This window comes from Moschus berezovskii, chromosome 26 (assembly GCF_049115385.1).
Source record: "Moschus berezovskii isolate FMDL1 chromosome 26, NW_MosBer_1.0, whole genome shotgun sequence".
Classification (NCBI taxonomy): domain Eukaryota; kingdom Metazoa; phylum Chordata; class Mammalia; order Artiodactyla; family Moschidae; genus Moschus; species Moschus berezovskii.
Window position 1 is genome coordinate 48,367,463 of NC_142485.1, and position 26,489 is coordinate 48,393,951.

The following is a 26,489-nucleotide window of genomic DNA, read 5'->3' on the forward strand; positions in this document are numbered from 1 at the left end:
TCCATTCTGGGGGAGATCAATCCTTTGTGTTTATTGGAAGGACTGATACTAAAGCTAAAACTGCAATACTTTGGCCACCTCATGCGGCCAGTTGACTCACTGGAAAAGAGTCTGATGCTGGGAGTGATTGGAGGTGGGAGGAGACGGGGACGACAGAATGAGATGGCTGGATGGCATCACCGACTTTGTGGACATGAGTTTGAGTTAACTCTGGGAGTTGGTGATGGACAGGGAGGCCTGGCGTGTTGTGATTCATGGGGTCGCAAAGAGTCAGACATGACTGAGTGACTGAACTGACTGACTAACTGACTGACTGTAAGCATTTTTGGTAACCTTGGAGATGCAACACTTATGAGTAATTTCCAAATGCCAGATCTCTATTAGAAGTAACATTTCATGGAAGTATAAACTCATATGAGACACTCAACAAGAGAATAAATATAAATTGAAAATCAAGGTTCATAGTTTAAGTTGCTGTGACATACTCATTCTCAGAGAATGATTAAAATCCTGAGGTAAATAAATTGTTTGTATAAGAAACAGCAGTCCTTAACCCATGGCATGTAGGATACAAGCTTAAAAGCTCTGTAAAAATCCTCTTGTCTGCTGTTTTACTGCTCTCAATATAAATAAACAGAATAGAGATTGATAACTTAATCACAAAGCTACAGTAAATAAGAAAGCAGTTTATTCAATTGTGAATAGTCTGCGGGAAGAAAGCCAATCAGATGAGTGTATAAATTCCCTAGTACGGAGATACTGAAAATAACCACAGATCAATTACTGGTGCTTACATTTGACAAACCTCTTTGAAAAAAAAGTCCCAATATATGCTTCTGAATATGCAAGTACAAATACAAAGGTGAATCAATGTCAGTTTCTACCAGGAAGTTAGACCCCCAAAATATATCTTTTCTCTCCTTTCTTTTCAGCTGTCTCTTCCCAACTGGCACTTCTTCTCAGTCTATTAACATACCCAAGTCTTGCTTATCCTAAAATAAAAATGTCCTCCTTTATCTCTCATTCTTTCATTTACTCACTCAGGCACTTCTGTTCCAGCCACCTTAACAGTATTTTTGTTGTTGTTGTTCAGTTACCAAGTCATCTCCAACTCTTTGTAACCCCATGGACTACAGTACACCAGGCTTCCCTGTCCTTCACCATCTCCTGGAGTTTGCTCAAGTTCATGTCCATTGAGTCAGTGATGCTATCCAACCATCTCATCCTCTTTCACCCCCTTCTCCTTTTGCCTTCAATCTTTCCCAGCATCAGGGACTTTTCCATTGAGTTAGCTCTTCACATCAGGTGGCCAAAGTATTGGAGCTTCAGCTTCTGCATCAGTCTTTCCAGTGAATATTAAGGGTTTATTTCCTTTAGGATGGGCTGGTTTGATCCCCTTATAGTCCAAGGGACTCTTCACCCAATCAAAGTGTCCAATTCATTGGTTTTTAACATATTAACAGAGCTGTGCAACCATCACCACGGCTGACTATCCACATCACAGTAACTGGGTGTTTGCAAAGAACAAATTAGATAAGTACACGAGTGGAGATGGAAAATCCAGTCACAAGGCCTGATAAGAGGAAGATGGTTATGGCGTGGACTTGTCTCAGACTTTCCTGGTGACTTAGATGGTAAAGCGTCTGCCTACAATGTGGGAGACCCAGGTTCAATCCCTGGGTCAGGAAGATCTCCTGGAGAAGGAAATGGCAATCCATTCCAGTATTCTCGCTTGGAAAATCCCATGGATGGAGGCGCCTGGTGGCTACAGTCCATGGGATCGCAAAGAGTCAGACATGACTGAGCGACTTCACTTTCACTTGCCTCAGAGACTGGAGAGACAGGACCTGGATTTGAGAGAATTAGGAGATGGAAATTAATAGCTTGATGCCACAACCCTGGACTTCTCTGAAACATTAATGTTGCTCCAGAATTAATCTCCTCTTCCTTCTTAGTATCTTCCTCTTGTGTTTTAAGGTTGTTCTACTATACCGGTTCTCTCTCACTTTCCTGATAATCGTTCTTCATGGATTCTTCACCAGGTGAAGAATCAATCCACATTCAATCCGTTGCTTCTCTCATTGTGTAAACTTCTGGCCAATCTAACCCTCAATCATCCAGATGCCAAGGACTACTAAGCATATATCTCCATGTATATCATGCAGTAGAGGGAACTTTCTTGGTAAGACCAAAAATGTTTGAGGGCTGGGGGATTTCTTTCTCTCCAGAGGGTGTCATCTCACATGTCAGCTACCATTTTGGAAGTCAGTTCCTAGATCTACTCTTGGTAACAAATGATGCATCATTCATGGACCCAAAAGAAAGCTGGCTAACTCAGAGGGGTAGTTAATTGAGAGATATTCACAGAGTTATAAAAGGTTTAAAGAAACCAAGAAGGAAGGACACAGCATTCAGGGATTAGCAACAGTAGGAAGTCACTATTTCTGCAGAATCTGAAGAGATTGACAGCCATGATCCAAAAGGAGCTGTGCCCAGGAAGTAAGAAGGACCAATTCTCTAACCTCATTCTCTTTCCTCCTCCTCAAAGTCTTCCGCTACTTCCCACTGACCAAACTCAACTAGGAGCCAGAGGGTGTGGGGTCTGGGTGATGTGAACCCTTGAGGGCATCATCTCAGACCACAAAGCAGGTGAGAAGAGGGAACAAACATGGAACAACAGAATTTCAGCTACTCCCAAACCTCTGAAGTCAGTGATTGCCTATGAACTATGCTATAGCAGAGAGCGTGGTTCCCTTCTTTGGTGTAAGTCACTGAATATTCTCATTCCTCAATGATGACAGTAAAGAGAGAACAGAGAAGCCACTTATCCTCGGTCTTGGAGCTTCTATAGTCCATGGAGCCACAAAAGAGTACGACACAATTAGCGACTAAGTGACAACAGCGTGGAGCCTCTCAGATGGTAGTTATCACTCTGAATTTCAGATAAGACAAAGGGACAACAGAACTGAGGGGTTTGGGCTGTTGTTCAACTTGAGCTCCTTCACTTCCCATTCAGCACAGGGGATAAATATGAATTTTACAATAAACACAAGTAAATTAATACCTGAGCAAAAGTGTCCCTTAGGATGATATTATTTTTTATGAGTTCTTTGCAACAGAAGAACTTATGGGGATTCCCTAAGTCATCAAGATAGACAGGGTTAAAATGCTTGACACTGGTCATTTCTCCACGTGCATTGGAACTCAGAGAATTAAAATGCATTTCAGATAAAGCATGCGCACTCTCTTCTTTAGTGTTAGTAATATGCCTCCCTATAGAATACTGTGCTGTGTGCTGTGTTAAGTCACTTCAGTCATGTCTGACTCTGCAACCCCATGGGCTGTAGCCCACCAGGCTCCTCTGTCGATGGGATTTCCGTGGCAAGAATACTGGAGTGGGTTGTCATTTCCTTCTCCAGGGGATCTTCGCAACCCAGAGATCAAACCACATATCTTACAGCTTCTGCGTTTTTAGGTGGGTTCTTTACTACTAGTGCCACCGAGGAAACCCTATAAATACTGTGAAATTTCTCAATTATGTCTTCAGCAGAACCAGCAACAGGTGTGTCCTGGACAGGGGAGCCTCTTCTCACTCCCTCCGTCATTCACCCGCAAGCCTTCCCCATCCATAAACCATTATGAAATCATCCCAAGAGAGAAATAAGACTGAAACATCTAACCCCCTTTTGATCAAGAGAATACTTTTGCAGCAAGGCACACTATATGTTTTATTGCCTGAAGGAAGGAAAGGAAACCAAATACTAGGCAGAAGGACTTAAAACGCTCCTGGTCTAGTTAAAGGAATATTCGATTGCAATTTCTTCTTTCACTGTGCTCAAAGCAGATGGCGAGCTGAACTGTTCAGAAAACCTAAGAGCTGCAGATAACCAAGACACAGTCACTCAACTTTTGGCTGACGACAGAAGTGTTTAATAGGAAGACTGGCCCCAAGCAAAAATCAAGATGGCAAATTTTGGTTTTGATTTCTTGACTGTTTTCAGAATCCCATCTTTTTCAGCACGGACCCTCCAGACATTTTTAACTCTTTCACTTATGCAGATATCCAGATCTCTCTTTTGCCTTGGATCTTTACAATATTCCCAACCTTAAACTCATCCATAATTGATGAGCACCTAGTTTGTCTTGGGAGCCAGGACTCCTGAAGCCCCTGATTTATAGGATGACATAGTAAGGAAGGCAGACAAGAATCAATAAAAATGCAAAGTGAAAGAAAAATGAAAGCTATGTTCAGAGAGCGTTAGAAACATACAGGAGAGGAGAAAACCAGGGAACAGCTACAAAATAGGTGATGCATGAATATGGTCTTGAAAAGTAAATAATAGCCATAGCTCCACCATTTTTTGAGTAACAAGATACTATTGAATTTGTTTAGAATACATGACTGTTTGTTCATCACAGCAGCCCTGTGGGATAGATATTGGTACATTTATTTTATAGATGAGGAAACGGAGGGTCAGAATTCTTCAAGCATCCTACCCAAAGTCAGAAAACTGCAATTTAAGTTGAAGGGCCATGCTAATGGAAGGATGTGTTTTAAATAAACAAACAAAAGGGAATGTGATTGTAATAGGGTCTGAAAGAACTTTGTATGCTCCCTAGACCTAGGACTTAATTATGAATAAGAAGAAACAAGCCTGTAATTAGAAGTCAGCTGAATTTTCAGTAGAGTCTAAATCTTAGAACCATTAGTCCCGGGAAGTGTGATCTTGTCAAGAATGTAGACAAGAAATGTACTTTTCCTTGGTCATTCTTAGACCATGATTTTAGGGTCCCCCCAGGGTACTCATTCAAGGGAAGATATTCATTGAGCTTATAATTGTATATCTCAGGCACTCTACATGTGGTCAGTCACAAAGTCATGTCCAACTCTTTGTGACCCCATGAACTGTAGCCCCACCAGGCTCCTCTGTCCATGGGATTCTCCAGGCAATACTGGAGTGGGTAGACATCTCCTTTTCCAGGGGATCTTCCAGACCTAGGGGTCAAACCTGCATCTCCTGCAAGTCTCCTGCCTTGCAGGCAGATTCTTTACCTCTGAGCCACCAGGTACAGAATACAAAAGTGACACCAAGTTGAAGAAACCAGTAATACATTACACTAACCTGGACACAACAATATTCATTTGTTTGCTGCCTGTATCTCCTCTTCTCCCTAATGTACATTTAGATTTTGGCTCCCTGAAGACAGGCCTTGACAGTTTTGTCTAGTCCATAAAAGTGACTTTGGTGGGGATTAAAGATCAGATAAGAACAACAGTGACAATTTTATTATAATGAGTCATGATGGGGGCATTAAAGGCAGCTGAGGCCAACTCGTGTCCTTCACTCACATCTTAGAGGCACTCTCTTTTCCCTGTTGCTCATTGCACCATCTTCCTAGGGGCTGCTGTACAAAATGCCAAAACAAGGTGGCTCAGAACAATGAATATTATTTGTCCTACAGTTTTCAAGGCAATAAGTCCAGAACAGAGTGCACAGGACCACGTTCCTTCCGAAGGCTCCCTCGCCTCCCTGGCCTCTTCCTGTTTCTGGTGGTTTCCAGCAACCCTGGGTCTTCCTTGACCTGTAGATTCATCGTTTCTGTCTCTGCCTCCGTTGCCACGTGGCCTTTTCTCTATGTGTCACTGCCTTCTTATAAGGACACCAGTCATGTTGGATTAGGGGCCCACCCTAATCCACTAATATGAGCTCATCTTAGCTAATTACATCTGTGATAACTCTACATCTAAATAAGGGCGCATTCTGAGTACTAGGGTTTAGGACTTCAAATGTCAGCATAAACCAGCTACTTGGTAAATGTTTGTTAACTGACTAAACGTGATGAGGTATAATCATGTTTCCTTGAGAAAGTTTCTCTTTTTTTTTAAGGTGTTCTCTTTCTACCTTGTATTTTCCAAATTGTAATTCAATTATTCCTATCACATATTGGGCATTGGAATTACAGCAATGAGTATTGTTTTAAGACACCCCAAAATTACTATAAATAATTAGGTGTAAATGATTTGGAAGCATTTTCTTCCGCCACTTTGAATGAGTTGTACATTTCTTAGAGACTGCAAAGTCTATTTTATGTATGTAAAATGTACATTGTAAGTGTGCATTTTCAGTTGCTTCAGTTGTGTCCTACTCTTTGCAACCCCATGGACTGTAGCCTGCCAGGCTCCTCTGTCCATGGGCTTTGCCCAGCAAGTATACAGGAGTCAGTTGCCATGATCTCTTCCAAGGGATCTTTGTAACCCAGGGTTTGAACCCAAGTCCCCTGTGTCTCCTGCATTGCAGGCAGATTCGTTAACCATTGAGCCACCTGAGAAACCCAAAATGTGCACTGCACAATCAAAATATGAAAAGTTAGATAATGAAGAAAGAATCCAGAAATTAAAAACCTTATACTTATAAGTATTCTTATGAAAGTATAATGATCCATGCATTTGTTTTTAGACTTTTTATTCATGTATGTATGTGAATAGGTGTATTTTTTTTCCAAAGAGAATCTATCTCCTTTATTTCTCTTTTATGTTTATAGTTGGCAAACAAAGAAAAAGTAAACAAACTAAAAAAATTCCATGCTTTAGGTGGAATTTCTACTTTTAACTTCTTTATGAAGTAATGCTTCTCTTAATTCTATGCCCTACTGTCAAATACAATGTATGAATTATATATGTTGGTAAAGACAATAACCGGGTTTCGGCACAGCTGTAAAGAATCTGCCTGCCAAGAAGGAGAGGCAGAATCTATCCCTGGGCCGGTAAGATCCCCTGGAAAAGGAAATGGCAACCCACTCCAGTATTCTTGCTGGGGAAATCCCATGAATAGAGGAGCCTGGCGGGCTACAGTCCATGGGGTCACAAAGAGACACAACTCACACACACACACACACAAAGACAATAACCCCAAATCAGAGGTACAAATGGCAATATTTATGATACTGAATATAGGGCCCCTTACAAACATTAAATCAAACAAGAGTTTTACGGGATTACCAGATTAAGTGATAACATTTTCAACCTCAGGAACTTGTTATCTCAGGATTCTAATTAAAATGAACTCAGCAGTACAATAAAGGGGAAAGGTACAATAAAATCATGGCTGGAGTTTTATGTGAAAGTTTTTATAAAGGATGGGATTAACACACCTTTTGTAGCACTGAAAAAGTAATTAAAAAAAATATTCTGTGCATGTGACATGACTTCTTGAACTGAACAGCACTAGCTCCCAAACATTTTACATCAACTCCTAAAGTTACTATACTCCACTCTTGTAGCTTAAGATAATTAAAATAGAAGAATATTCTTTAAAACAAGATGGAAGAGTCCATTACCATGTTCAAAATGCTATGACTCTGATTGTAACTCAGAAACTAATACATTAAATGTAATAAAGTAAGTGATCAGAAAGTGTGGCAAAAGCAAATAAAGGTGAGAAGGTTAACTCCAGGGTCAATACTCTAGAAAATGAAAAGCAACACAGAAGGACGTGAGGCTGAGAAAATCCTTGCGAAGCTGCTGATCGAAGAAACATTGTTACTAAGAGAATGACTTCAACTAAAGAACTTCGTTGCTTGTAGGAATGATTACTTTATTATTTAATGGACAGTGATGTAATTTTCAAATGAAGTCGGCATCAGTTATAAAAATATTTTCAAATTGACCAACATTTTTTTCCCACTCCAGCGTTTCTTTGTGTATCTATCCAAACTCACCTAAACAATATTTAAAGCCATCTTTATTTAATATACATGTTTATAAAATTCTTTTAGTTTAGTAAAATCATAAATAGCAGGCCTAAAGAATTGGACATCTGGTTAATGAATGTTTTTCAAGAAAATTACCTGTGATCACATGATCACAGACTTTCTAGTACTTCTCTCATTTACTTGCTGCAAGATATTTAGAAGCTTAGTTATAGCAAATTTCTAACCTAGAAGCTAATTATTAGCAAAATGTTAAAATTTGGAGATGCTTATCAAAAAATAAGCGTGTTTGTTTTTTTTTAAATAAATGCAGAAGAAAAACCCATGAAGCATTTTATCACCTAATTCAATACTGAATTTTTGATCGGTTGTGTTGCTATGGGAATATTGATTTGTTATGGGAATATTGATTTGTCAGTGTCATCTTTTCCCAGTTCCTTGCCTGCAGACTTCACGTTTTGTGTTAGGTACTGGCTGTGGAGGAACAATCTCCATGGAAAGCATCTGAGGTTTGCACTAGAATTGTTTCTAGCATCAGACATCCTTCCTTTATCTGATTTAAGCAAAAATAAACCACACTAGGATTCATGAATTGTGTATTAGGATAAATAAATAATATCCCTTCTGAATGAGCCCTTCTTTTTGATCAGGCAGCAAGGTAAACAGGAAAGGTGTCAGGATTCCAGCTGACATATCAGTCACTTTATACATGGAGAGGAAATGAAGTGCACTGCCTTCAACAGTCAATGTCAAAATTTGATCTCTACTGTCTCCAGCTCAAGATTCAGTATCAGATAAGTCACATCACTGAATGTTTGTACAAGAAGAGTTTATCTAAGCAAACTACACAAATGCCAGGACTAGCAAGGATGCATATGTCGCATTTGGAAAGGGAAAATACATGACATTCTTATTTCAAACAAAGGACACGTTGATCCTCTGGGGCTGAGATGGAAGGCTTCATTGCAATGACTGCATTCTAGATTTCTATATTCATGGTGAAATAGAAATGCTAGCAAATTCTTTCCTCCTCCAGTGAATAAGTGAGGTCTCCTCGCTTGCTTGTAGGCAGGCAGATCCTGTGACCTGCTTTGACTAAGAGAATGCAGCAGGAGTGACTGAAATTGTGTGACTTTCCTGTTTTGACTTCAGAAGGTCGTTCAGCTTCCTTTCTCACCCTCTTGCAATGTTCCTCCTGCCACTTCATGAGCAAGTCTGGGCTAGTCTCAACAAAGATGAGACACCAAGTGGAGAGAAAGGTCCTTTTGGGGAGCAGTCCAGCAGTCCAAGCCACTCTAGACATGAACAGAAGGTCCCAGACCCTCTGAGAAGGGCCAGCATTCCTTGTCTACACACTGGCTGACTGCAAGCAGAGAAGTGAGCTGGCCGATGTCACCCACAGCAGTAAAGGCACCCACTGGAGTCCAGACCAGACTGTCAATCAGCGTCTTGGACAGGCAAGTGGTGGAATCTTTAAGCCAGATTTTGAAGTGGTTTGTCCCATAGTTACAGATAACTCCTAGACTATGAGTTAGATGTTCATAACTATGAGTTACGTTGACTTATATGTTTCACAGTTTCATTGAGAACAGGTTTATAAAATGCTTCAAACTTCTAGATAAATATTTGTGATCTTAAATGAAGCTTAACCAAGCCAATAAATTATGCACACACCCCACCACCACAACCACTGCCACCACTAACAGAAACAACTTGGAATTTAACAGTAATCCATGCTTTTAATGTGTACTCAGCATCCCTTAGTTTAGATTCTAAATGGAGGAATTCAAGTATCAGAGACTCAGAGCCACAAGGAGCAAGTTTATAAAAAATTATGATAACCAGGAGGCAGTAAAATCAGAATCAATTGCTTCCTAAGCAGGTGGGTGAAAGGGGATGCCTTTGCACAGTGAAAAGTCTCAGACTTGGAAATAAACTCAACCTGTTTCAAATGCCAGCTTTGCCCTTGCCTCCCTTAGAGAGTCTACTTCTACTGGGTTTGCTACTTAGTATCTCTGCCCCACCACTTGTAAAAATAAAGATTAAAGTGCCTACTTTAGAGAGTTAGTGGAAGATTTAAAGGTGCAGTCTATACAGTGTGCCTAACACTACATCACACATGGAACAAATATTAGTTTCCGTTCATGGTTCTGCTATTTATCAAAAGTGCTAAAAATTATTGAAAGCTCTTTCTACATAATCCATTATAAATATACACTGCACAGATTAGAAGAAAGAAAGTAAAAAAATGTATAATGAATGCACAATGTAGCACAAAATATAAAAATATAAATAAATGAAAACATACATAAAACATACAAGCATAAAAATTGATAGTACAATAGATGCCAACTTTAACAAAGTCCTATAAATAATAAGTACGTTAGAATAGTAAGAGCTGTGAAGGCTGACAACAGCTCAGAGCAGCAGGTGAGATGACTAAAGTTTGGACGTTAGCCCCAGAACTTCCAAGCCAGGAATCAGGTAAATCGACTGTCTTGTAGTTCATTAAGACATACAAGAGGACGGGAGGAAATGAAAGTCCCGCCACACAAGTGTAAATTCCAGACCAGCTGATGGATCTAGCTGTGCTTCTAACGCATGTTCTTACAGTTTCTTGTTGTTCAGTCACTAAATTGGGTCCGACTCTTTGCGACACTAAGAACTGCAACACTCCAGGCTCCCCTGTCCTTCACTATCTCTCAAAGTTTGCTCAAACTCATGTCCGTAAGATGCCGTCCAACCATCTCATCCTATGCTGTCCATGCTATTTTAAGTTTTTCCTTTATAGATAATCATAATCTTACACTGAGGCTTCCCTGGTGGCTCAGTGGTAAAGAATCTGCCTGCAGTGCAGGAGACTAGGGTTCGATCCCTGGATGGAGAAGATCCCTTGGAAAAGGAAATGGCAACCCACTCCAGTTTTCTTGCCTGGAGAATCCCATGGACAGAGGAGTCTGGTGGGCTACAGTCCATGTGGTCATACAGAGTAGGTCACAATTGAGCAACTAAGAATGCACAGCACATTAGTTTACAGAGGAATCAAAATTGCAAAGATTTTACTTTTTAATCCATTTCTTTGGGTTATTCATAAACACCATTAATAAACTGCACATAACAGTAGCCAGCAGTTTATTAAACAAATGTTATTTATATAATAAAATCTTTTTGCAGCCATAATATATTAACAAATGTTAAACAGACAGGGACGACAGAGAATGAGATGGCTGGATGGCATCACCAACTCGATGGACATGAGTTTGAGTGAACTCCGGGTGTTGGTGATGGACAGGGAGGCCTGGCGTGCTGTGATTCATGAGGTCGCAAAGAGTCGGACACGACTGAGCGACTGAACTGAACTGAACTGATTCATATTGTAGAAATGAAAAATACTAATTAGCATGAAAATTGCCATGAATGGAGATGGGAAATATATTTTATAGAAGAAATTTAGGTGTATCACAAGGTGATAAATGTGTTACCTATTTAAACATCCCATTTGAGAGCAGAAAAGCATGCATACATATTGCACAATTTACCTTATTATCAGTTTATCCAAAATACTGGTTTGTACTTTATAAATTATCACTTACAAAGGAAGTATATATTTTTCCCTACTGAGTTATCAACATATCCGCACTAAATATTTATTAACAGTCAGATAATCATTTATTTCAACTTAACCATTAAAATATTCCTTTTTACACTTTTTGTTACATTTGACATCTGAAAGAAAATTAAAAAGAACTTACTGCATTATTCTTATATTGTATTTTAAGGTCTGTTTACTGTAGAAAATTGGATAATAACATTTGAAGCAGAAAAGTTTATTTGCAAGCTTTCTGGTTTGGTTTTTGTAGTTCTAATAAAACATCTGTCTTGGTTTTTTGAAATCAGTAGTTCCCTACTTAGTGTAAAGTACTTACAACATTTGAAACACACTTAAGTTAAAAAAAAAAGATGCAACATCATCTTCATTTAAAATGCTTGCTAAGTCTGTTGCAAATTTTTAGTTTCAATGCATGTAATTTCATTGTTCCAGGCTATCGAAAGAAATGATGCTGAATTTCTTATTGCAGAAATATATCAACAGCAAAAGGAAACCTTCCAGCTTCTCTAGCCCTCCTTGGCTGTGGTTTCAATGCTCTCTCTGGCTCTCTCAGATATTCCCATGAAACGCTTTCTTTTTATGACTTTGACACCCCTCTCTTCCTAGTTTCAAAACAATGAGATTGATTTGACTGATCCAGTGTCTTTATCGCCAGAGCATGGAGGTCTCCAGAGTGTGAAGGCTGTTTGTACAGTTCAGGGAGAACCCAAAGTGCCCCAGGTGATATATAGGAAGGAAATGTTAAACCTCAACCTATTTTATTTCATCTGAAATAAGAGACACACATTGGACTTCACATCTGCATGAAGCATAGGCTGACATTGGCATATCCACTTGGTTTAAGGATCAGATAAATTCATAATCTGCCTCCCAACCCAGGAGACATGGGTTCGATCCCTGGATCAGGAAGATCCCCTGAAGAAGGAAATGGCAACCCACTCCTTCATTCCTGTCTGGAGAATCCCATGGACAGAGGAGACTGGTGTGCTGCAGTCCATGTGACTGAAAAGAGTTGAAAATGACTAAGCAATTGCGTACACACAGAGGTGTTCCTGTTACCATTTGTCTAGTGAAAGTCATAAAAGTAAGAACAGAATGTGCTTAAAGTAAGATGAAGAAGGGAGTTCTGGTAGAGATCTCACTGGGGTGACTGGAAGGGGAGAAACACTACAAACAAGGCTCTGAAAGGAGTCTCTTCCAAGACTCCAAGTACTCTGCAGACTATTCACAAATAGCGATTAAGAATATCCTATGGGTAAATAATGGAGAAGGAAATGGCAACCCACTCCAGTGTTCTTGCCTGGAGAATCCCAGGGACGGGGGAGCCTGGTGGGCTTCCGTCTATGGGGTCACACAGAGTCGGACATGACTGAAGTGACTTAGCAGCAGCAGCAGCATGGGTAAATAATAGACCATTTCACACACGAGCATATAGCATAATCCAGTTGGCTGCTTTGGACTGCAAGAAGTTTTGAAAATGACTGCTTCCTTTCCACGTGTATTAGAAAGTACTTAAGTGGTATAGGTTCTGTTTCTGTGTGTGTGTGTGTTTAAGTGGCAGTGCCATGCAGCTTGTAGGATCTTATTAATAGTCCCCTGACCAGGAATAGAACCCAGGGCCTTGGCAGTGAAAGCACGGCATCTTGGAGTGAAAGCACTGGACCGCCAGGGAATTCCCAGGTACGGTTTTTAAAGATATTTATCCTTTAAAATAATATTGGAAACCATGACTGTGATATCGAAGAGTCTGACCCATTTAATGCCCCATGCTTGCTTTTAATAAAGTCTCACTGAAAAAAAAGTCCCGTCCTCCAATTCTGACTTACACACATCTTGCTACCAGGGTTGCTATGAAGTTTGCAACGGAAAGGCAAGCACACATCTCCCCGCAGTAACAGTCACACAGAGCCCATGCCCAGCACAGTCTTGGGAGGAGGATGAGCAAGGAGTCCTTACCCCACCTCCCAAGGGCTTTGTCACTATTCACTGAAAGAGGAAAGACAGCCACTGATGCCGAATTGTTTGAGCCTGAAGAGGAAGCCACTGCCAAGGAGGCTCGAACCTAAGCCCCTGCTTGGCACACTGCTTTCTCTCCAGTTCTCTAATGTTTGTGTTTATTTGTTAATATCTATTTGGCGGTGCCGGGTCTTAGTTGCAGCATCCAGGATCTAGTTCCTTGACCAGGGATCAAACCCATGGCCTCTGCGTTGGGAACATGGAGTCCAAGTCACTGGACCACCAGGAAAGTCCCTCTCTTCAACTTTTGTTTTTAAATTTGTGTTCTTTTGTGAGGGCAATCTCCCTTTTGTTTTGATCAACACATTTTTAGACCACTCGGTTTATTTAGTGTGTAGTTAAATGATGCATAGGTATAGGAGCTTTCTGTCTTGTTTTTAGCAACAGAGTACATCTGGAAAAAAAGTTATCTCTTGCTTAGTACATTTTATTTATGCACCAAAAAAGCCTTTGGAAGAGTTGTAGCAGTGTCCAATTTGTAAATTACATTAGTATCGGTTCAAAAAGAGAACTGCAGTTTCAGAGACCAATATCCTGTGATGCTAAAATTAGTATCATTTGAGGTAAGAAAAAAAAAATACTGTGAAATATCCTTACATCATAAATAATGTATATGACAACCAGCTCATTGCTGTCATATACTTTATGACACACAAGCCAACAGAGATATAAGTCAGGAGCTTAGAGCCAGAAGGGCCCCTGCAGGAGTTAGGCGCAAAGAAATCTTCAGTTTAAGGAGCAGGAAGGTTAATAACTTCTCTATGGACCGATAATAGGAAAATGAAGAAAATCACAAAAAACTGGAGTCGCACCTAATGGGCCATCCAGGAAGCAGCTGTAGTGCCCACCTCTGTCAGAGCGTGGTCTGGTCTCTCCATCTCTAAAGAGAATCCACGGCCAGATGCCGCTCTCAGTGCAAGATGGAAGCGCATTTATTGTGCTATGATCAGCAATTACTTCCATTAACTAATGGAAAATAAACAGAAAACCCCAAAGAGAGTCAAGTAGCTACATGAACTAAACCCTTCTTCTGGTTCTTCAAGGTGAGTTAAAATTTCTCTTCTTCGCTGAAATCACCCACCCAGTGTTTGTTTGCTCCAAGCCAGGAGCACTGCTGTTCTGTGTATTTATTTTGGATTTTGCTAAATCAGTGGCTTGGCTCTTACTCTGTCTAGAAAACTAAGACGTGACATGCGTGGGTGGGTCCTGCTGGGTCCACGCTGCTTCGGCTTTGAGGACCAGAGTCTGGGGCTCTTTCCCACAAATCTCCTGGATCCTGCCCCCCCCCCCCCGCACTTTTCTAGATCCCACCATCTGCACCTAGACACGCAGCTCGAAGCCATGCTGTGAAGCACCCCAAGGCCTAGCTCAGGTCACATTTGTAAGAGGTGCACGATATTAACCTCTCTCCACTTCTAAAGTGAAAAATCTCCTTTCGGTGCAGTGTGCAAAACTCACCCCGACACGCTGTCTTTGCTCAACCCCAGGTCCCCAAACTAGCTGTGCTGTTCGAACCTCAGCACATTTTAAGGCTGAAATGAATTCGCAGTTTTATACTCTGTGTCCTTAATCGTTTCCCTGTGCCTTCCTCTACTTGCTTCTTCTCTATTTATTATCACGTCAGTCAGCAGGCACTTGGATGACACACCTACAATTTTCATCACTTTCTTCTGCCTGGGATGGGAATCATGATGAAAAGTCCCTGGATATCATGCCAATACTTAAATTTTTGATGCCACCACAAGAGCGCCTTTAAAGTCTTTTTCTGTTTCTCCTTAACAGATTTTCAGAGTGGAGGAAAATTGCTCCAGTTCTCTTCCTGAATGACTCGATCCAGAGAGTTGTTTTTGTTGGGACTGTCTCACCTTCAGGTGCTTAAACACACTGAATAAATAAGTACCAAGTATGGTGGTCAGATGGGCTTCCCAGGTGGCTCAGTGGTAAAGAATCCTCCTGCCAATGCAGGAGATGGGTCAGGAGGATCCCCTGGAGAAGGAAATGGCACCCACTCCAGTGTTGTCGCCTGGGAAATCCCATGGACGGAGGAGCCTGGTGGGCTACAGTCCATGGGGTCGCAAAGAGTAGGACACAACCGAGTGACTAAGCATGCACACACGGTATCCAGATGGTGTTATGAGGCTTATTTATTGAAGGAGGGTGACCTGTATTTATCCAGGGTTCTAGAAGCAGGGCAAAGAAGGAGAGGACTCCAAGCTTCCTGACTCCCAGCCTCCCAACATACTCGAAGGATGTGCCCTGTGTCCCCCAAAAGGCACACGCTTCAAAAATAATAGGCAAAAAGTTGTGCTTCTTTGCCTAAAATGCCCTGGTCAATTATTCAAGTCATTCCAGGGCCCCGGTATCCAGTCAACCAGGATTGTTGCTAGCATCCTTTCTGGAGGGAACCTATCAGAGATGGTTTTGACACTAGTGACCACCACCTCGGGCCAGATTGGGGCACCTTCAGTGCAGAGGGTCAGGCTCATACAGGACACAGCTGTCTGAGGAGGGGAATCCCTGGGCTCACGGGCAGGCGCTCAGACTGAGCACCTGGAAAAGTCAAAGCGAGATTCATTCAGTCCATTCTTACTACACACCGTCCTCAGTGTCTCTCTTTTGAAATGTTATCATGGAATGAACACTGAACAGGAGCTCTATCCTCTGTTTTTAAAATTGAAGCATTGTTGATTTACAATGTGTTAGTTTCTGCTACACGGTAAAGTGATTCAGTTGTACATATTTATATATCCATAAATGGGATTCCAGGTGGCTCAGTGATAAAGAATCTGCTTGCCAATGCAGGAGATGTGAGCTCAAGCCCTAGTTTGGGAAGATCCCCTGGAGGAGGAAATGGCAACCCACTCCAGTATTCTTGCCTGGGAAATCCCATGGATAGAGGAGCCTGATGGGCTACAGTGCATGGAATCAACTTAGCAACTAAACAACAATGTATATACATACACACACACACACACACACACACACACAAGTGAAAGTATTAGTTGCTCAGTCGTGTCCAACTCTTTGTGACCCCATAGAAGCAGCCCGCCAGGCTCCTTTGTCCATGGGATTCTCCAGGCAAGAATCTCTGAGTTCCACCCTCTTAACAAACACATCAAAGTGTGTCATGGATCTCTGTTGACTCCAGGCACTGTGGTGGACCTGATCTCTAGAGCTTATTCATCTTGCTTGGATGAAATTTTACGCCCTTTGATTCCTAACACTTTGATAATGGATTTGGGTGATATGTTTTAGCCTATGTCCTTAATTTAGAGGTGAAGAAAATGAGGCTCAAAATGGAGAAGTAACTTGCCAATCAGTTCATTGGCAGAAATGGGACTAATACATAAATATGAATCCCCCCTCCCAGCTCCAGGCTTTCTCCAGTCTCAGAGTAAGGCGGTCCAGGCCCACATGTGTCAGCAAGTGAGCTTTCTTATATGTGGAAAGAAATGAGTTTCTATTAGATTCAAGATGATTTATTAAGCACTAAGGGGAGTGCCTACCAAACTCTCTCTGAAATTATTGCCTCTTATTTAGGAAAAAAGTCATGCTGTTTTGATGGTAACAAGTCCAGTGTAACTCATAGGGTACTTTTAAAAATACCTGTCAGTTTTGATATTGGAAATAGAAGAAACAAAATTTCTCCATTTCTCCATGGTGGTGGTGGTGATTTAGTCTCTTAAGCTGTATATGACTCTTGCGACCCCATGGACTATAGCCCGCCAGGCTGCTCTGTCCATGGGATTTCCCTGGCAGGAATAATGGTGCGGATTGCCATTCCTTTCCCTAGGGGATCTTCCCAATCCAAGGGTGGAACTCACGTCTCCTCCACTGCAGGCGGATTCTTTACCTCTGAGCCACCAGAGAAGCCCCCTTTCTCTACATACCTGCATACAGCATATGTATATTTTCAAATCGGTATTTGGTATTTTTTTATTGATATGTTCATGAAAAAAGTCAGGGTAATAAATTCTGGTAATCAAGTAACATGAAATTGGGGAATGGCTATTTTTTCTTTATTTACCCTTATATAATTTCCATTTTGAGTTACTCGCTGTCTTTAAAATTAAAAACAACAACAACAACTCATTTTTGAACCAGACAAAAGCTATTCTTTTTTTCTGCCTAATTTATAAATATGTCAATCTGTTTTTTACCACAACTTATTGCAAAAGAGCTGACTATGTTAACAAACATGTAAATCTAATGTTATTTCTTTTTTTCAGTTGTGGCGCACTGGCTTAGTTGCCCTGTGGCATGTGGAATCTTCCTGGATGAGGAATCGAACCTGTGTCCCGTGCATTGGCAGGCGGATTCTGTACCCCTGGACCACCAGGAGTTGGCAGGTGCTCTGGCCTACTGCCATGAAGAGAAGGTGATTCACTGCTGCTGGGGCTCATAGGTGAGGTGAAGATACAGGCTTTGGCTGGTCTGTGCACACACCCTCTCTAAGGAGAAAGACGATGTGTGGGACACTGGACTACTTGCCCCCAGAAATGGTCGAGGGGAAAACAAACAATGAGAAGGTGGATCTATGGTGCCTAGGAGTGCTCTGCTATGAGCCTCTGGTGGGAAATCTGCCCTTTTAGTGCACCTCCCATAGTGAGACCTATAGACGCATCCTCAAGGTGGATGTAAGATTTCCTGCATCAATACCTTTGGGGACTCAGGACCTGATCTCCGGGCTTCTCAGATACCAGCCCTAGGAGCAACTTCCCTTGGCCCAATCTTGGAGCACCCGTGGGTCCTGGCCCACTCTTGGAGGGTGCCGCCCCGGCTGCTCAAATGGCTTCCTTAGGCCAGCCCTATTCCTTGGTGAGTGCTTGTGGAATACCTGCTCTGGTATCTCATCTGTCTTTTGTTTCTTCGCTTGTGAGATGCATCATGATAGTTAATAAGGGCTTCCCTTGTGGCTCAGCTGATAAAGCATTCACCTGAAATGTGGGAGGCCTGGGTTCAATCTTGGCAAGATCCCCTGGAGATGGGAAAGTCTACTCACTCCAGTATTCTGGCCTGGAGAGTTCCACGGACTGTATAGTCCATGGGGTCACAAAGAATCAGACAGGACTGAGCGACTTTTAGATTATGTCTTTTCAGGTAGAGCTGCATCAACAAGATTGATTACCTTTGTGTCTATCACACTCTGCAAAATCTGATACCTAGCCTTCAAAGTAGGAGCACCAGGAGAGAGAAACTGTCTGAACCAGGCTGCTTTCTCTCCATTAAAATCTTCCTTTTCAGCACCCACGTGATGTAACCATTGACTCCAGATGGCCTGCTTACAGAATGTTGTTGATCTCCCGCACATTAGCAAGCAGGTGACAACACTGAATGAGCCGAAATCTCTAGATTTCAGATGAAAAAAACGTCATCAGGAGTATGGTGAGGAAGACAGATGTGACATGGGTTTTGAAAAATAAACACCCAACAAGTACTCATGCATGAAAAATTTGTAAATAAAAGAACCTCACATATCCTCAGCTTAAATAGTCATTGTAACAGCTGTTTTTTTAAAAACATCTTGGTGGATTAGAAATGCAGAATCCTCTTTACTTGGCAAGAACTGTTTGTAGCAACTCTTCTTTGAGGACAGAGCCTAGGATTTTAATAGTCTGCGTGTTAGGAGGTCAACTATCACTGTGGGGTCAGCAAAGGACTTCTGGTATTTTGAATATATTGTCTTAATTTGGAAGAAAGATTATGTCAGCATTTTCTCTAAGGGGTTTTAAAGATTTAGCTTAGACAGTCTATACTCAATTTTGCTCAGCAATGGGGTTATAGTGGAGAAATGTAACCCTCAGTACACTTTTAAAGTCAACATTTGTTATTAAGAGTAACACTTGCCAAGTTATAATAATGTTCAAAGGCATTATTTATTTATTCCTCAGGTGATGATGGAGCAACTTCTGCATGTCATGTGCTGACCAGTGAGTAGGCTGCAGAGATGGCTAAGATGTGGCCGCTTGCCCTCAAGGAACTCAGAATTTAGTGGCAAAAACAGACCTTGAATGAATGATGCCCCTGCTGTGGTAGAGTCCAAGTGTCAAAAAGTGCAAAGAAGAGAGCTGCTTATGTGGGAGAATTAGGGAATACAGGTGTCCATATATAACATCTTTTAGAACATCAGTCAGTGAAAGCGCAGTTTGGATGGTCCCCTGAAAATCAAGGGAGTTACAGTGGCTTCAGCATAGTCATAGGCAGAGAAGGGAATAAAAGACAAGAAAAAGCCAAAGCCTATAGAAAAGGGACATGCTGTGGGACACCCCAGAGAGGAGAGGGAGTCGTGAGGTCCAATGAAAGCCGGAATGTGGAGAGACTCACACAGAAGGCTGGGGATGGGCAGAGGGGAGCTGGGGAGCCTGTGTCCGTGTTTCTATTTCTTTGGAAAGAAGGCAGCAGGCCCGCTGTGGGTTGGGAACAGGAGATCGGTAGAGGGATAATCAAAACAGAAAAACGAGTCTGGGGAGCGGGTGAGAAAGGCGCTCTAAGAGACACACGGTAACGGAGACTCTGGGAGGCCACATCTTGTGGAGAAAATGTGAGGTCAGACCACCTGTGGGACGGTCCCAGTGACGCGCACGTTCTCTTCAGGGGACACGGCTCCCGTCTTTCGTATCAGAAGTGTTCGACATTTCTGACTCTGCCTTTCTCGAAATGCTCTTCCTTCCATGAAGGTGTCCTCTGACCTCGCGGCCCACTCCTCCCCAGTGCTGCTCCAGTGCACAGTCTCTGAAATGCTGAAGCTCCTTAGAGTCTGGCACTTTCTAGCAGTGTGCGCTCAGCGTGCTCAGTCCCTTCAGTCGTGTCGGACTCTTTGCGACCCTGTGGACTACCACCCATGAAGCTCCTCTGCCCACGGGATTCTCCAGGCAAGAATACTGGAATGGTTGCTGTGCCCTCCTCCAGGGGGTCTTCCTGACCCAAGGATCGAACCCGAGCTTCAAGTCTCCTGCGTAGGCCGGCGGGTTCTTCACCACTAGTGCCACCTGGAAAGCCCATCGACTCCCTACTCCACATGCAATTCTCTGAAAGCTATAGCTTCAAGCAAAAAGTCTCCCGAATGGCCTTCCTGACTTATCTCATTCAAACCAAGTTATGTCACTCCTCTGCTAGATAAGAAAACAAACACCCTCGACTTCCCAATGTGTAGAAAACCCCTTATCTTTTCCTGAGCTTTCAACCTCCTGCATCTCCCCCAACACCACCTTCTCATGCTCATCTCAGAAAATACCCCCACCCTCCAGTATCCTTTGACCCCAGAGGCCTTTAAGTTCTTCCAAGTGTTGCCACCAAGATCTTGGCTTTCTGTGCTCACTGAAGCCGCACGAAAAACACGGAGACAGAGTTTGGAGGAAATAGGAAGGTGTCTTTAATCCTCAGCCAGCAGAGAGGGGAACACAGTAGATTCATGCCTCAAGAGCTGTGCCCTGTCCTCCAAGAAAAGTCTTAGGGCTTATATAAGACGAGGGCTTGCAGTCTGGGTCCATGATGAGGATCAAAGGTGCTAGTATCTTCATTTCTTCCTCTTGCACACTTTCAAAATCAGTCATAAGCTGGGAGCCTCTGGCAGCAGCCCGGTAGTTGGGTCCATTGTCTTTTGTGCATAGTACTGAGTGAGGCCTTCTTTCTGTAATGTAAAAAGAGAAAAACCTAGGAGGAGTGGTCTTCGAAGAGAGTGCTGTCAAAGTGAGCCACATGATACAAGTGGCACCGGGTCAAAGGACAATAGGTCCAACTTGTAGCTCATGCAGAGTTAGGCAAGTTTAGTTACAGACTACAGATTAGGAAAAGTGAAACAACCAGGAAGGATCAGGCCTGCTCACTGTTCTCTTTATCTTCTTCATTCTCAGGAAAGAAAAGGAAAACTCATTGTTCTATTTTTCCTTTTCACTGCAACACCAGGTACCATTTTAGTAGCCGCCCAAGAGCCTTTCCACACCCGAGCTTTCCACCCCGGACACCTTTCCCTCTGCCGGCCTGCCTCACTCCTGTGAAGTACAGATGATGCAGCTCTCAGCTCACGGTGTCCTCCTGAACAGCATCTTCTCAAACATGAGCTCTATAAACAAGCCCTTTCCTTTCCTTTTTCGATGATTATCTCTCATCTGTGCGATGACGTGCTTCTCTCTCCCAAGAGGTTGTCAGAAACGCATGTTTTGTTCACCACTGAAGCTCCCATCGCAGCACACAATTCCTGGCACAGAGTGAGTGCCCAGGACTATTTTAAAGGAGAAAAAAAGGGAGAGAAAGAGAGATGGGAAAAGGAAAAATGAGAAGAAAGAACCAGACAAACATTTTAGGTCAGATAAGTTCGTCTCTGATCAAACAAGATGAGAGACTAGGGAGCCCCGATGAGTCAAATCTGTCTGCTCAGTCGCTCAGTCGTGTCCGACTCTGTGTGTCCCCATGCATGGACTGTAGTCCACCAGGCTCCTCTGTCCATGGGATTCTCCAGGCAAGAGTACTGGAGTGGGTTGCCCTGCCCTCCTCCAGGGGATCTTCCTGACCCAGGGATTGAACTTGGGTCTCCTGCATCACAGGCAGTTTCTTTACCACTGAGCCACCTGGGAAGCCCAATGAGCCAAAGTTGGGAGGATATTAAAGTAAGTAAAAGAAAGGATGAGGGGACTTACAGGAGAAAGAGATATTTTTCTTCACAGAGGGGGGTTCTTCATTATTCACTAGACTTGATTATTCGAGGATCTTGCAGAATTCCTGGTTAACCTGGTAAACAATTGACTTCCAGAAAGGTATGGAACTAAAATTAAATGATGTGCACATTTTATTTATCCTCGTTTATAGGGAGCAAGATTATTTTAGTTATTATTTTGTGTTTTCCTGAGGGATATTACTAAGTCACCAAGCCTTGAATGTTGGGACTGTAGAAACAGCACATGCTTCTTCATGATGGTGAAGCATGTGGCCCAGAAAAGAGGATCCCAGTGTGCTTGATGAAGACTCTCAGATGAGTTGTCAGGGCCAAGGTGACAGCAGTACCCTGCAGTCCGAACCCAGACAGCACCACCTCTTAGAATAATTCTCTAAGCTTGTCTGCCATCTAATCTGGCAGTTTATTAGAGATGGAATCCCAGAGACTTCAACAGCTCTGAAGATGAGAGAAAGGAAGGAAAGAAGCAAGTGAGAATGAGTACGGCCAGTTCGAGGCTTTAGTGATGTCTAGTTTCTGTTTCAGGGCTTCCCCAGTGGCTCAGGGGTAAAAAGCCGGCCTGTCAATGCAGGAGATGTGTGCTCCATCCCTGGTTCAGGAAGATCCCCTGGAGAAGGGAATGGTTACCCACTCCAGTATCCTTGCCTTAGAAATTCCAAGGACAGAGGAGCCTGATGGGCTACAGTGCATGGGGTCTCAAAGAGTCAAATGTGACTTAGAAACTAAACAACGACAACAATTTCTGTTTCACCATGAAAACAATGGAAAAACAAGACTTAACACCCTGTGATCAGACAGTGGATAGTGCTTAGCCTAAAGCTTTTCTTATTTCTACAAGGTGAAATATGTGATTTCTCACTTTATCCGTCTCTTCTTTCCATCATGGACTATATTCTCCAACATGCTTTTCTTCCTTATTGACTCACTATGGTAGGGCTGTCATTCAGAGTGACAGCGACAAAGCATGTGCTGTTCCATCCCAATTCTAATGTCAAATTAGCATTTAGTTATTATTAATGCAGCCACATCTATTTTCTCCCTCCCACTTAAAGGAAATCTGAAAGTCAGGTAAAGGCTGACATTTCAGGCAGATGTGTCACCCAAAATAAAGTCTGATTCTCTGAGAGTCAAATTATCAGATTGGGTTCATTAAGACCTCTCTGTTACCAAGAAGGAGGGAGGAAATAAGTTAGGGGAGGTGGAAATGACAACATTTCATGCAATTTCTTCTCAAACTTGGGATTTGGGGAGCAGGAGGCTCTTGTCATGTTAAATAAGATATCTTCAAGTCAAGAAAATAAAAGCAGAGAAAAATAAAGATGGAATAATTTTGGAATCAAGCTTATCTTCACATCTTAAATAAGCTTTTAAACTCACTGGCACACCACAGTTTACGCCCACTAACATGTCACTGCCCACATTTCTCTGCATTTTTTATTTTTAAGAGCAGATTTAAGAAGCCACAACTTACAAAAGTAGCAACTATAGAGTTTATTATATTTTTAATTCCGTGTCAGTGATGATGTCTTATTTTTAAGACCAATAGATCATTTAAAATAAAGTATTAAAAAAATAGAAACTTAGAATTAACCTGTATAGGTACGGAATAGTTTGGGCATGGTTTTGCCTAAGTTTTTCTGTATGTCTGTATGCGTGAAAGAGAAATAGAGACAGAGACTGAAATTAGATGGACTTTCACTTTTAGTCACTCAGTCATGCAATCCCATGGATTGCAGCACGCCAGGATTCCCTGTCCTTCACTGTCTCCCGAAGTTTGCTCAAACTCATGTCCATTGAATCTGTGATGCCATCCAACCATCTCATCCTCTGTCGTCCCCTTCTCCTCCTGCCCTCACTCTCTCCCAGCATCAGGGTCTTTTCCAATGAGTTGGCTCTTCATATTATGTGGCCAGAGTATTGGAGCTTCAGATTCAGCATCTGTCCTTTAAATGAATACTCAGGGTTGATTTCCTTTAGAATTGACTGATTTGATCTTGCCGTTCAAGGGTCTCTCAAGATTGATGACAAAACTATGCCCAGAGATTAGGTCTTGAATGTGTAGCACTGGCAGAATAAGATTTCACAGAATATTATTTTTTTATTTTAAAAATTTTATTTGGCATTACTAAAAATAATTATTCTTTAGTAATCTAGAAAAAGTACTTTTATCCTTAAAGTGTTTTTATTTGCTACTTTATTATTTAGTCTAATAGTCTAATATTTGGGTTCTTACCGTGTTAAAAGACACTGTGCTAAACTGTGTGGAGAAAAGAGGAATAAGCAGCTCTGCTCCCTTGGGGCCAACTGGGAGACAGAGAAGCGGCTTTCAGAGAGGATGCCTGGGGGCGGTGAAGTCACTCCCGTGACAGCCGGTGGGCTGAGGAAGGGTCGTGGAACAAGGACCTTGAGTTGGACTTGAAAAATGGATAGGAGTTCTCCAGGGAGGCAGGAAGGGGAGTGTGTTCCATTCAGAAGACCAAACTTGTGGAAAAGCCCCACGTGGAGAAGAGCGTGGTGCTCACAGGGAATCAGGGTTCAGGCTCAAGAAGCAATGGGGACAATTGCAGACAGAGAGGCTAGAGGACACTAACCTGTGCTAAAGAGTCTTGTGCCCCTGGTGGTTCAGTGGTAAAGAATCTGCCTGCCAATGTAGGAGACAGGACATGTGGGTTTGATCCCTGGATCAGGAAGATCCCCAAATGTCAACCCAGTCCAGTATTCCTGCTGGGACCATCCCAATGATAGAGGAACCTAATAGGTTACAGTTCATAAGGTCGCAAAGAGTTGGACACGACTGAGCAAGTAGTACTCAGTCCTGCGAGGAGAATGGGGATGGCTTGATCCAGTTTCTTATCAAGAAAATGAGCGATTAGAAACGAAACTGCAGTGGGAAAAAGATTGAAAACAAGAAATTAGAGAAAGACACGGACTTCTGATTCAAAATGGAATTACTCCATTCTCAATGCTGACAAAGTGGCAAAAAGATTAAAACTTACATAAATATGTAGTAGCACTTGGAATCTTGCAGTGATTCTAATCAGAATATCAGCATAGGTTTTAATTTCTGAATCTTTGAAGTGTGACATATATGGTTAAATACATGCCTAAGATTCACCTGGGCTTTCCGGGTGGCTCAGTGGTAAAGAATTCACCTGCAACGCAGGAGACACAAGTTCGATCTCTGGGTAAGGGAGATCCCCTGGAAGAGGAAGTGGCAACACTCCAGTATTCTTGCCTGGAAAATTCCAAGAACAGAGGGGCCTGGGGCCTATAGACCATGGTGTTGCACAAGAATCGGACTCAACTTGGCAACTAAACAAAATCAGTCTAAGCAGGAAAATGGGACTAGGTTTGTTTTGTTTTGTTTTTAATGTTTCAACAGAGAGTTTAATAGAAAAAAGTGAATTAGACACACATAGATGATGCGTCCATGGGGAGAGGAGTTTGATAGCACCCTGCAGTGACAGCCAGCTGCTGCTGGGCACGTGGGCAGAAGTGAGAACCCAAAAGCTCCTCCCCAGGGGAGTTGGAGATAGCACACAACCAGGTGGAATTTACACAAGAGGTTAAGATGGGGGGGGGGTCACTCTCTCTCACTGCCCCCCTCCAGCACCTTAGAAAGGATTTGGGCTTCTCACTATGTCCTCCCGTGACTTTTCCTCGGTGCTGGGGCATAGAGGTTGGGTAGACGGGACGTGGAAACAGAGATGCAAACTCTCTGGGGTCTCTTCTTATAAAGACCTTAATTCTGTGGGATCCTTTTGACCTCCCTTAATGTCACAGATTTCTTCAGGGGCCCCTTCTCCAAATACAGCCACAGTGGGTATTAATACCCTGTGTATTTTGGGGAGACACAAACATTCAATACATAACGCAGTTAAAGGAAAAGCAGTGTTCCCCAACAAATTCAGAAGGTATCTAACTTAGAAAGTCCAAAAATAATTTCAGTTTTGCCTTGTTGAACTTTACCATTTGATATTGGAATACATTCTTAAATACATGCGGTTATGATATTAAAAAGAAAAGAAATTCGGATACCCAAATCATCCAATTAATTAGAGCACAGTAACTCCAGTATTAAAATAAAAGATCACTGAAGGGAAGTTTATCTCAGCATTGTTCAGCATTAGGAACTTTGTAACTCTAAGCTGTGATAAAATCATGCTCGTGTTTCCTCAGATAGAAATGTTCTTAGTCTTTAGACAATGACAGAGATAAGGATTTGAAGATAAACAAGGGAAGTAAGGTTTCCTGCCACCTTGATGACTGCACTGCATTTGCCTTGGAGTTGCCAAGTTGTTTAAGGTGAGTGTCCTAGGTAACTGGTGCTTCACTGCAGGCATTTGTCCCCTCAGTCAAGACCCTTCATTTCTGCTGACGTTATTCTTGGGTAAATGCTTTAATCTGTTATCAGCTCTTAGTGAATATTGTTCCACTTAAATTGCACTTATTCATATAAGTAATGGATTTGGTGGCTTGGCA

The 26,489-nt window shown here is 42.3% G+C and overlaps 1 long non-coding RNA gene and 1 pseudogene across 1 annotated transcript in view; one reads left to right on the forward strand and one right to left on the reverse strand.

Moving 5' to 3' along the window:
* Positions 1-673: 673 nt before the first annotated feature.
* LOC129536021 (uncharacterized) overlaps positions 674-26,489 on the reverse strand; it is a 277,600-nt gene continuing 251,784 nt past the window's right edge. The window contains exon 2 of the long non-coding RNA XR_016036501.1: positions 674-1,847. This is a non-coding gene — a long non-coding RNA (uncharacterized LOC129536021). The remainder of the gene's footprint in view (positions 1,848-26,489) is intronic.
* On the forward strand, positions 14,528-19,263 carry LOC148773811 (aurora kinase C-like; annotated as a pseudogene).